Source organism: Cupressus sempervirens, chromosome 2 (assembly GCF_028749045.1).
Source record: "Cupressus sempervirens isolate cs-2001-9-10 chromosome 2, ASM2874904v1, whole genome shotgun sequence".
NCBI classification, from domain to species: domain Eukaryota; kingdom Viridiplantae; phylum Streptophyta; class Pinopsida; order Cupressales; family Cupressaceae; genus Cupressus; species Cupressus sempervirens.
The window spans coordinates 60,908,604-60,921,108 of record NC_143119.1 but is presented as its reverse complement, the minus strand read 5'-3'; positions in this window follow the sequence as shown (position 1 = coordinate 60,921,108).

Here is a 12,505-nt window from a genome sequence, read left to right as displayed (position 1 = left end):
ATGATTCGATGCCAAGATTAGCAGTTTCAAAGTTACGCTGTGGTGTACCTATGAACTGAGGCACACTGTGAGTTTTGGCATTGAGTGAGATCGCTTTGCCGAATCTAAACAAAATTTGATCTCTCAAAAATGAGATAGGTTATTTTAGGCCTCAACATCACTGTCCTATAGCATTCAACAATTCATCGATAGCCTTCACGAGCTCTGAGTTATTACCCTCGGAAGATCAACCTCAAAACACACTTAGAGAACCTTAGGGACTCCTCGATACGGGATGGTCGCGGACGATGGATGGTCTCTATGGATGAAACAAGGGTGTCACTAGGGCTCACCTGTCCACCCAGAGCTAATGGTACTGATGATTCGATGCCAAGATCAACGATTTCAAAGTTGCACTGTGGTGCACCCATGAACTGACGCACACTGTGAGTTTTGGCATCGAGCGAGATCATTGTGCTGAATCCAAATGGAATGTGATCTCTCAAAAATGAGATAGATAATTTTAGGTCTGAGCATCATCATCTTGTAGCATTTGACAGTTCATCGATAGTCCTCATGAGCTCCTAGTTTGACCCTCAGAAGATTGACCTCGAAATGCACTAAGAGCCCCTTAGAGACTCCTTGGTACGAGGTGGTCGCAGATGATGGATGGTCTCTATGGCTAGAACAAGGTTATGAATAGGGTTCACCCATCCACCCAGAGCTAATGGCGCTAATGATTCGATGCCAAGATTAGCAGTTTCAAAGTTATGCTGTGGTGCACCTATGAACTGAGGCATACTGTGAGTTTCGGCATTAAGCGAGATCGTTGTGCCGAATCCAAACAGAATGTGATATCTTGAAAATGAGATAGGTTATTTTAGGCCTCAACATCACCGTCCTGTAGCATTTGATAGTTCATTGATAGCCCTCACGAGCTTCGAGTTATGACCCTTGGAAGATCGACCTCAAAATGCACTTAGAGAACCTTGGGGACTCCTCGGTACGGGGTGGCTGCAGATGATGGATGGTCTCCATGGCTAGAACAAGGGTGTCACTAGGGTTCACCCGCCCACCTGGAGCTAATGGCATTGACGATTCAATGCCAAGATCAGCGGTTTCAAAGTTGCGTTGTGGTGCACCTATGAACTGAGGCACACTCTGAGTTTTGGCATCGAGCGAGATCACTGTGCCAAATCCAAATGAAATGTGATCTATCAAAAATGAGATAGGTAATTTTAGGTCTCAGCATCATCATCCTATAGCATTCGACAATTCATGGATAGTCCTCATGAGCTCTAAGTTATGACCCTCGAAAGATTGACCTCGAAATGCACTTAGAGCACCTTGGAGACTCCTTGGTACAAGGTGGATGGGGATGATGGATGGTCTCCATGGCTGGACCAAGGGTGTGACTAGGGTTCACCCACCCACCTGGAGCTAATGGCACTGACGATTCAATGCCAAGATTAGCGGTTTCTAAGTTATGCTATGGTGCACCTATGAACTGAGGCACACTGTAAATTTTGGCATCGAGCAAGATCGTTGTGCCGAATCCAAATGGAATGTGCTCTCTTGAAAATGAGATAGGTTATTTTAGGCCTCAACATCACCGTCCTGTAGCATTCGATAATTCATCGATAGCCCTCATGAGCTCTGAGTTATGACCCTTGAAAGATCGACCTCAAAACACACTTAGAGAACCTTGGGGACTCCTTAGTACGGGGTGGCCGCGGACAATGGATGGTCTCCGTGGATGAAACAAGGGTGTCACTAGGGTTCACCTGCTCACCTGGAGCTAATGGCATTGATGATTCGATGCCAAGATCAGCGATTTCAGAGTTGCACTGTGGTGCACCTATGAACTGAGGCACACTGTGAGTTTTGGCATCGAGCGAGATCATTGTGCCGAATTCAAACGAAATGTGATCTCTCAAAAATGAGATAGGTAATTTTAGGTCTTAGCATCACCATCCTATAGAATTTGACAGTTCATTAATAGTCCTCGTGAGCTCCAAGTTAAGACCCTCGGAAGATCGACCTCAAAATGCACTTAGAGCACCTTGGAGACTCTTGGTACGGGGTGGCCGCGAATGACGGATGGTCTCTGTGGTTGGAACAAGGGTGTGACTAGGGTTCACCCACCCACCCAGAGTTAATGGCACTGACGATTCGATGCCAAGATCAGCGGTTTCAAAGTTATTCTATGGTGCACCTATGAATTGAGGCACACTGTGAGTTTTGGCATCGAGCGAGATTGCTATGCCGAATCCAAATGGAATGTGATCTCTTGAAAATGAGATAGGTTATTTTAGGCCTCAACATCACTGTCCTATAGCATTTGAAAGTTCATCGATAGCCCTCATGAGCTCCGAGTTATGACCCTCGGAAGATCGACCTCAAAATGCACTTAGAGAACCTTAAGGACTCCTTGGTACGGGGTGGCTGCGGACGATGGATGGTCTCTGTGGCCAGAACAAGGGTCTCACTAAGGTTCACCCACCCACCTAGAGCTAATAGCACTGACGATTTGAATAGTTCTAGCCATTAGAAGTTAGATTTTGAAAAGTTGTTAAGAAAATTGCAAAAGTTGCTAAGCAACTTTTTGAAATTTTTGCGCGAAGACAAGTTTTGTTGCAAATGGACTCTAAAAACTCCTAGGTACCCTAATAATGTTATAAACATCTAGACTTACCTAAAAAACATGGAATTTACCAAAAATCCACTTTATTGGACCAATTGATGGCCAAGGCTTATAGTTGCACCATGGGGTCGTGTGTCCGTTACAAATGTGGATGGTCACAGGGAGATCATTAGATATATCCCTAGACCTTATTACATCAAGAAAAGAAAAATGATTAGGTGCTTTGCATTAGTGTTCCCTGTATTTCATTAATGTTTGACTAATTCAAAATTCAGACATCTATGTTTTATCACCATAAACATGAATCAACTCACAAACACTACCCTCTTTAAGGAAAATCAAGGATAGCCATAAGGAAGAGAACGAAGCAAGGTGAAACACGAGCTCAAGCTCAAGGCCAAGGAAAGCAATGAAAGGGGACTCGTCAAAAGCATTTGAGTTCAAAGGAAAATACTTCAAGATAATACACTTTGAAAGTGGAACAAAGGAAAGAAAATTCAAGGATCAAGCTGAAGGAATTATCCCAAGACCAAACCTTCACTAGTCACAAATATGGGCCAAGTTTGGATTTAAAGAGGTCCATGGACAAGTTCAAGGATTCAATTCATAGGAATTCATGTCTTCCAATGCAAGTCAACTTTACACTTGGTCAAAAACTTAAATGTTTGAAGAACAAAAACTATCTTACAAGGAGATCAACTTGTCTCTATTTACATCAATTTTCTATAAGGATCAAACAAGTACACCAAGAATATTCAAGGATCTACCACCAAAGTGAGCTTAGGAGCATGAACAAGGACATAAAGCAAAGTTTGAGGTTGAGGGCACAAAACAATGCAAAGATAAGATTTCCATCAATGGAGTGATGCCAATGACGATCAAGTTGTGCAAGGAAATGGATTTAATATGCCATGGAAGATGTTAATGCATGCAAGAGATTGCTCCAAGGATCAAACCCAAAGATGAAGATGAAAAAGAAGAATTACAAACGATGAAGGTGGAAATATCAAGGGTTCAAGCATTGTGAAGTCCACCTATCCAAAAGAAAGAAGTCCTAGAATGATAACAAATTCCTAAGAGCTATTTTTGGTTCCCCTAATTAGAGCTTGTAATGGATTAATCTAGATCATTTTTTTCGAATCAATCTTGTTAGTTCATTGTAATTGGGGCTCCTATTTAAATCCCTAACCCTCTCATTTGTAAACCAATGCTGTTGGAGAATTGTTGTCAATTAAATGCCAAATTTGCTCTACTTTTTATTATTGTGTATTGCATGGAAAATTGTTGTAATGAAGTTTTGACACAAGTTAGGATGGGTGAATGATTTCGTGGGAGCACTCACCAACCACCTTGCTAGAATGCAGGATTGCCAAAGAACCCAAGATGTCATGCATCAAGTTTGCATTATTGCATAATGATCCTTATTTCCTCACTTAGCTTTAAATTTCATTTCATGTTGTTTAGTATTAGTTTTGTTGGATGAAAGAATTATGGATGCACTTTCTCAATTCGAATATAAACTAGATCATTAGCCCCTTGTTGATGGTAGGAGTGCCTTGTGTGGTGAGTTAGTGAAAGTACTCAACTCAATAGTGTAAGTCACCCAAGTGATTACTAGAAAATCACATTATTTCACTAAGTGAATATCCACAATTAAAGGAACCTTAAAATCATTTCATGATCTTACTTAGCAATCTTAGCATGAGAGATAACCTTATATCAAGAGAGTATTGAATGTTTGGTGTCATACATGTAATGGACATGGTCATTTCAATAAGGCCCAAAAAACTATAGACAATTGCAATAATGAATCTTTTTCAAATTAAATTTGGGAAGAATTACATCAAATTTTTTTAAAAATCAAATCACATAGTATTCTAATTGTTCATCCTTACTTTCTAGATTTTTCTTATTTGATTAGTTTGATAAAAATAGTTTTAATAATCATAATGTTAGCTTTATGTCAAATAAAGAAAAAGCCAAACTTGTAATAAGATATTCACAAGCAATTATCTTTGATATAGTTATAAATGCTCTTAAAATTGTCCTTATAGCCTTGTATCACATGCAAATATGATTTGCAAGAACTTGTTCAATATCTTCCTCTTATAATTCCTTACAAAGAACCTACCAAAATACAAATTAGAATGTGCAACTAATTTAACCTGCCTTTTTCATTATTACAAAAATAATCTATACAAAAAAATTTCCCATTTTACATCATAATACATCATAAATCTTTGAAATTCTCCCCAATACCACCCCCCTCCAACTCTTCATGATGTACCTACATTCCAATATCATAAAAACATTAGCAACTTAATGTATTAAACAAGATAATCATCAATTCATTAAATCATTATGAAGAAAATAACATAATAAGTAAATATACCTAGTCGAGTGTTCCAATAGGGTCCTCTCTTTGTTTTAGGGTCTCCAACAAGGCTTTATGATCAGCATTAGCAATAGTAAAAAGTTCTTTTATTTTTGGTCTTCCTTGATGCTTCATTAACTTTACATTTGTTGCTATAATAAGATGCGAATATATGAGAATTACTTTGTACTTCTGATAGTCTTCGAATGTAAGAATTCCATTCCTTCTAAGCATGTATGTCCGCAGCCATGTTCCAGCAACAACCACTGAACCAGTAGGATATGTGAATCCATCATCATCTGTGATTAGTTGTGCAAGTTTTTGTTTACCTTTTACACAATGGGCTAACCAATAATCAAATTTCTCATCATTCTCATGTGGTGCAACCAATGCAAAGACATGTCTTGGCTGAAGTAGATCTAATAGATGGTTATGCTCAAGTAAACTTTCCATGTCATTATTTTTTATAGAGGGTATGATAGACAATGGAGTAAGATAATGTGGAGCCCATGTGTCCACCCACTCACTTGACTCACAGTGATCGCAATCACACTGAAAACAATGAGGACAATTTATAAGCTAGCTGTCATGTCCAAATGGTCCATGTACTAGAATCAGAGCTCCAGAATGAATGCATTTTTGATGAGTCTCTCACTATAGAACAATCTGATCTATCAGATGTGGACCCTTCCTCAACCAACCAAAAAAACTTGCGTACCACTGAATCAAGAGCCCCCCCTATGATAATGCTAAACTACACCAATCAACAATGCGACGAGCATCAATAAGCTCTGTTGTTGAAATCTTCAGTTGCTCCTTAACTAGAGCTCTCTTCACACATGCCCCTGCTCCATCATGTTCCCCTTTTCCATGGCCAGACTCAAAAAACCTCCAAATATGAGGCACCCCTCTCTCTACGTGCATCCTACACAACCAATAAAACATGCAAGCATTCTTGAATTGACCTGTACAGTTATCTGACCAAATGATATGTCTATCCATAGCAATTGCATGCTCATGTAAGAAATCAAAATAATTCTCAAAACAATGTTGCACAAACTCATGAGAGTGAGATCTATCATCACTCATATAAAAATGATACTGTCTAATAATCTTTCGACTATCTTCTGCACTATCAGGGGCATGTCTATATGTTATGTGAACAAAAATAGCAATCTAAATGGAGTTGTAATACTAAGATTGTGTCTCATTTTGAAGTTTCAATGTGTAGTTCTTAGCAAATCAACAACTGATATAATAGTGCCAATGGGAAAAGTCTCCTTACACATTCTAAATTGTTGATCCAACCACTAAGACCTGTGACTATGTCTTGCATACTTGTAAAAAAGATTCGCCTTGAAATCTAAAATAAAACTAGCCACATTGATATCTTTTCCAACCAATTCACATCTAGAGCTCTCACCCCCACTCTTCAATGTGTATTTCACCATTTCATATACCTTTTTTTCACTATTGTCTTTCCAAGATCTTGTTCGCACCCTTCATGGAAACATGTGTCAAACTTGGATAAGCCACCACATTCTGAACACTTCTCATTTAAGCAAGCATTTTTATAAAAGGAACAACAATCAACTCTATGACATAAGAGTTGATCTAGCAAGTTTCTTGATGATTTTGGAAGCCCACTAGGCCAACAATCCTCCAACATTTCTTTACTATGCAAAGTAGAATGGATGGAGCATAATAGTTCATGGTGCATAGATAACTCAACATGATATTTGCAACATGTATTTCAAATTTTGAGTGGCACACAATAAAATGGCTTCAAAGATTCAAAAGCCCTTTATGATATATGAAGACTTGAATGACTCTCTCTAAATTGTTTGAACAACATAGTTTGACTTACCTCCAAATAGTGTTTAGGATGTGGCGTGTAGTCTCTGATGCCAATTCTCAACTTTAACACATCTTTAGCATTGGGTGATACTCGTGAGTAAGAGTGCCAAAATTGTGTAATTTATTCCTTCACATCGTCAGATAGCTTCTTATCAAAACGTGGAAGTCTCCCACCAAATGCCCATGTTTCATTTTGAAGAGGATCATCAATTTTCTCTCGTTGACTAAGTGCTCTTCTCAAAGTACTACGATTTAGTTTCAAATCAATACAAGTTTGTCTCATATATCTACCCTTTCTGAGATGATGACTTACCAAAGAGGTTGTAATAACCCTTCGAGCAGCTTTGTTATCCTTCTCTCTACTATTTTTCCCAATGCTATTGAGAGCATTGAAAAGATTCTTCACAATAATGGCATTTCTTTTCAACTTTTTATTGACACGAATCTTCAATTTGGAAAGTATAGGTCTCATCTTTTGCATCTTTAATAAGTGCATGAAAAGTTGACATTGCTCTACCACTGTCTTGTTGCCGAAAAATGTCTGATATAGTCTTGAGACCCATAACCGAATGGTTCTTTCTAATTTTTTTCCTTCCAAACTAGTAATAATCATTTCTTCAATTTCAATTATCCATTTTGGTGTTTTAGAACCTTCATGTTGATTATAATTAGAAAATATGTAAGGTTCTTGTGCATTAGGTTCCTATGCATTGCCATGTTCGACATGGTCAATTATGCAATTTGGATTATGACTTGGTAGCATTTCATCTTCAAAATTTTCATTCTCTAAATTTTCAATTTCGGCATTATCATTTTCAATAGGTACATTTTCATTCCCCAGCTGTACATATTCATTATTTGACTCTATGATTTCACCTTCGATTAATTCATCATCAACTTGACTGATATTTAGCATACCTTGTCTTTTTCTTCAGAGTTCCATTTTGTCTCATATATCTACCCTTTCTGAGATGATGACTTACCAAAGAGGTTGTAATAACCCTTCGAGCAGCTATGTTATCCTTCTCTCTACTATTTTTCCCAATGCTATTGAGAGCATTGAAAAGATTCTTCACAATAATGGCATTTCTTTTCAACTTTTTATTGACACGAATCTTCAATTTGGAAAGTATAGGTCTCATCTTTTGCATCTTTAATAAGTGCATGAAAAGTTGACATTGCTCTACCACTGTCTTGTTGCCAAAAAACATTTGATATAGTCTTGAAACCCATAACTGAATGTTTCTTTCTAATTTTTTTCCTTCCAAACTAGTAATAATCATTTCTTCAATTTCAATTATCCATTTTGGTGTTTTAGAACCTTCATGTCGATTATAATTAGGAGATATGTAAGGTTCTTGTGCATTAGGTTCCTATGCATTTCCATGTTCGACATGGTCAATTATGCAATTTGGATTATGACTTGGTAGCATTTCGTCTTCAAAATTTTCATTCTCTAAATTTTCAATTTCGGCATTATCATTTTCAATAGGTACATTTTAATTCCCCAATTGTACATATTCATTATTTGACTCTATGATTTCACCTTCGATTAATTCATCATCAACTTGACTGATATTTAGCATACCTTGTCTTTTTCTTCAGAGTTCCATTTTGTCCATTTCCCTATATGCCGCAATGTCTTCATTGGATATCTTCTTTTTGTGTTTATCCTTTCGACGACTGCTACTCCCCATTCATATGAAAAATTTGAACACCTAAGGTTATATTTTCAAAAAAATTTCGATTAGTTGGGCCCAAAAATGCGACTTTTTGCAAAATCTATGAAAAAAGAACTGAAAAATTGATGTTGTCGGGTCTGTAAGGATAGGGATATGCCAGAAATTGGTGCCAGTAAAATCAGATATCTGATATTCTAGAATGACTTTTGGTGGGAAAAATTTGCTATAATTTCCCTCCTTTGCTATAATAATATTAATATTAAAAAACTCATTAGAGGGAAACCGACTTTGGTTTATTAGTGTATACACTGATATGTTAGCAAGAAATACTAATCTATTTAAAAACCAAAGCATTAACCAACAAAATCATTATAAACTTCAAGAGAGACAAAGTGAGGTCCTTAAATGAGAATATGAGCCATGGATAGGCTCTCTCAATGAGGATGATTACTTGATGTAGGGATGTGTCTATTTGTGGATTTGGGATGTATGCTCAAGCTTCAAATTGCTTCAATGGTGGAATTTAGGTGAGTTTTGGTGTGGATATTTGAAATTGGTATGAATTTGGCTTCTCAAAATGGCATAGTAACTTTAAGGTTATGGATTGTGATCATTTGGCTTGGGAGAGGATCCTATTTATAGGCAAGAGGCTTGAGGGATGGAGGGCTAAGATGCAAGGATGGGGAAATGGTTAAGGAGGGCTTAGATTGAATGAGAGGAAAGCACATGGATTGTGCTTCCTTACAGCCAATCAAAGAGTGACACATGTCACAGGGAGAGTGGGTGGAGGAAAGGGCATGGATGAGTCAACAAAGGAGGCTCAAGGCTTTAAATGGCCCTCATAAGTGCTTGTAAGAGCATTTAAGGACATTTAAGGGATAGTGGACTTCCTTTATGACTAGGTGGGTGGGATATTTTTGAGAGGAGACTTTGGCTTGGTTTAGGAAAGTCTTAAGCTTGCTTAGGAATGTGCAAATTATTAGGGAATAGATTAGGCTTGGGTTAGGATTAGATTAGAGATGGGCAAGTGGATGGAATTTATGAGGGTGGGTAAGTTAGTGACTAAGCTAGGTTAGTATGGGTGGATGGGGTGGATTAGACTAATGGAGGGATTAGGGATAGGCTTAGGGGTTATAAGGTTTGAGGGATAGATTTATTAAATAGATTTATCTAATAAACGGGGATTTTTGGAATTAGATAGGAGAATAGGATTAATTGATAAATAATGGTTTATTTGATTTATCAATTAGGACTATAGATGATTAATTAAATTAATCAACTAGGGGATGGAAATGGACTAATTACATAAGAATTTAATTAATGATGCCTTCAAAGATAACTAAATAGGATTACCGAAGCGGTGTAATCAGATTTAGGTGTCTACATTTTGCCCCTCTTTGACATAGTGTTGAAACAACACTATTTCAAAGAAGTTTGAATCTAAACGACATGAAGAAGATGTTTTAGCAACAAAGTTGCCCCAATTTCAGAGAAGAAAAGGAGAGACTAGACTATGAGATGCCCGCTCAAGAAGGTGGTGGAGAACGATTACGAGGGACGCCCGATCGATCGATAGGGTCTAAAATCTCTTTGTGATTTGTGTGTATGCATTTGGTAGATCATTCTCGCAAAATCGAAAACACGATCCTGTAGGCACAGGTCTAGTGGGAACGCGAGTGGGATCAGCAAGATCGTGATCCCGTAAAATAAGTGTCAAGTGAGAGGTGTGCAGGGAGCCAAACAAGGAATTGCGAGAAAGTGATCCCGGGGTGGAAAAGTATGCGAGAATGAGGTAGAGTAGGCAAGATCACGTCCCCGCAAAGGGGAACACAATTCATGTATCGGGAATGTGATCCCACGTGTTAAGGTCTTTGCACAACAGGAAAGTGGGATTATGGGCACAAGGTAGGAACGCAATCCCGCAAGACAAAGGATCAACGAGATCGACAGTTGGAGAGACCATAGGAACACACTAGTGGGATTGGGGTAAAAGGTCAAGGGTAATACCAAAAGAAACACCGTGATCCCACCGAAAAATAGTTTCGTGGGAATGCGAGTATGGAGGCTTTGCAGGAATGTGATTTCGCAGGAACAAGGGTTTTGCAGAATAAAGTCAGAAAAATCTAAGGTTGAGGAAAGGGAGGGTGCAAGGATAAACAAGGAGATAGAAAATTGATGTTTGGATTTTTTTTAGTGGCGTTCAGTGGTCCTTAGATGCATTAGTGTCACGGAAGTGGCGAGCAACAGTGTTTTGCGCGAGAGAGACGTTGACACTGGCCGATTGGGCGTGGATTGAGGTAATCAGATTAGGCTACCTGGCGAGGTTGCCCCATACCTGCACCTACATGGCGATGGTCACAGCACTGTGCTAGAGATGGCACAATGAGACAACGACGTTCTACTTACCGACGGGGGAGATGATGGTGATTTTGGAGGATGTGCACTACATATTCAAATTGCCAGTGCAAGGGATGCCAGTCATGGCGACCAAAGAGATGACAGTAGAGGTGGCCGTACAGAGACTAGTGGGGCTTGGAGTGGAGCATAGGATTCAGAGGGGACAGTTTGCACTAGACGAGCATCTGGATCGCATGATAGTGGAGAGGCGGATCTATTTCTATGTGCCTGGGCTAGTTTCGAGATACATTGCCCCAAATACAGGGGGTACAGGGGTTATGCTAGCATTAATTCCAGTAGTGATGCAGATTGTGGATGCGGGACGCCCAGCGACATGGGGGTCTCTAATGTTGGCTAAGCTATACTAGGACCTACATCAGATAGTATACCAAGGTGGTGGCCGACAGGGGAGGAGTATTGGGTTCCCTACACTGCTACAGGTATGGGCATGGGAGCATATTGCAGTACTTAGGCCATTGGGGTGCAAAAATAGGCAGCCAGAGGAGCTAGTGGCATACAGCTGGGTTGAGCCATTGACATACCACCACACGAATTCAGTGGACTACTGGAGAGTGTGCATTGATGAGATAGTGAGAGTGGTGTGGAGGCCATACATGGACCTAGGACTATGGGCAGAGGAGGGAGAGTAGCTCCCATACACTATTTCCCCATGTTTTGTGTTCGGGAGGTGAGATTATGTGGTAGAGCAATATAGGCCGGACAGGGCACTACAATAGTTTGGGTGGCAGTAGGTGGCATTAGGAGATTCGTACTGGTATCAGTGGGTCACACCTGAGCCAGTATTGATGTACGGGCTAGCCTTTAGAAGGGATGGTTTGTTGAGGGCATGGCTAGAGCTAAAACCATAGCAATGGGATTGGATCAGCAGGGAAGTAGATGCGGGCTCCACATAGGAGTACCGAGATACTTTTGTGCAGCCGAGACTAGTGGGGAGAGCACAGGGAATGAGGTCAGCAGTGGTGGCAAGGGAGCTAGCCCGAGCAACCTGACAGGGGTGGTATGTGGCGAGGGGGTTGCGGCAGCGAGCAATAGTGATTGCACAGGAGGAGGAGCTAGCTTGGCAGAGGAGGAGGGTGGGGGAGGGGGGGGGGAGGAGAGGAGAGCTCAACCAGAGAGGAGAGCAGAGGAGAGGGGAGCCTAGCCAGAGAGAGGAGGAGAGGAGGCACAGGGGTGACAGAGTGTAGCAGGGGGAGATGTAGGGGGATCATCTATCAAGAGAGGAGATGATGGATTGGCAGCCTGGTACACCTCGCTAGAGCAGGCACATGTAGTGATGAGCCAGCTGCTCTATGACACACAGCAGGAGAGAGATCAGCTCTGAGTAGAGTGGGACCAGTTTAGACAGGAGTAGGATACAGCCCAGAGGCAAGAAGATAGGGAAGGTGTGGAGGTGGGGAGGCTACAGATGGAGGTGGGTTGGGTGGAGGGGAGGTTGGATGCCTTGACTTTGGAGCGGCAAGGGGTGCAGACGAGACTAGATGCCCTGCAGCAGGAGTGGGATATGCTGGTGGTGGAGGTGGTGACCTTATGGGCGCAGGTGGGAGTGGGAGG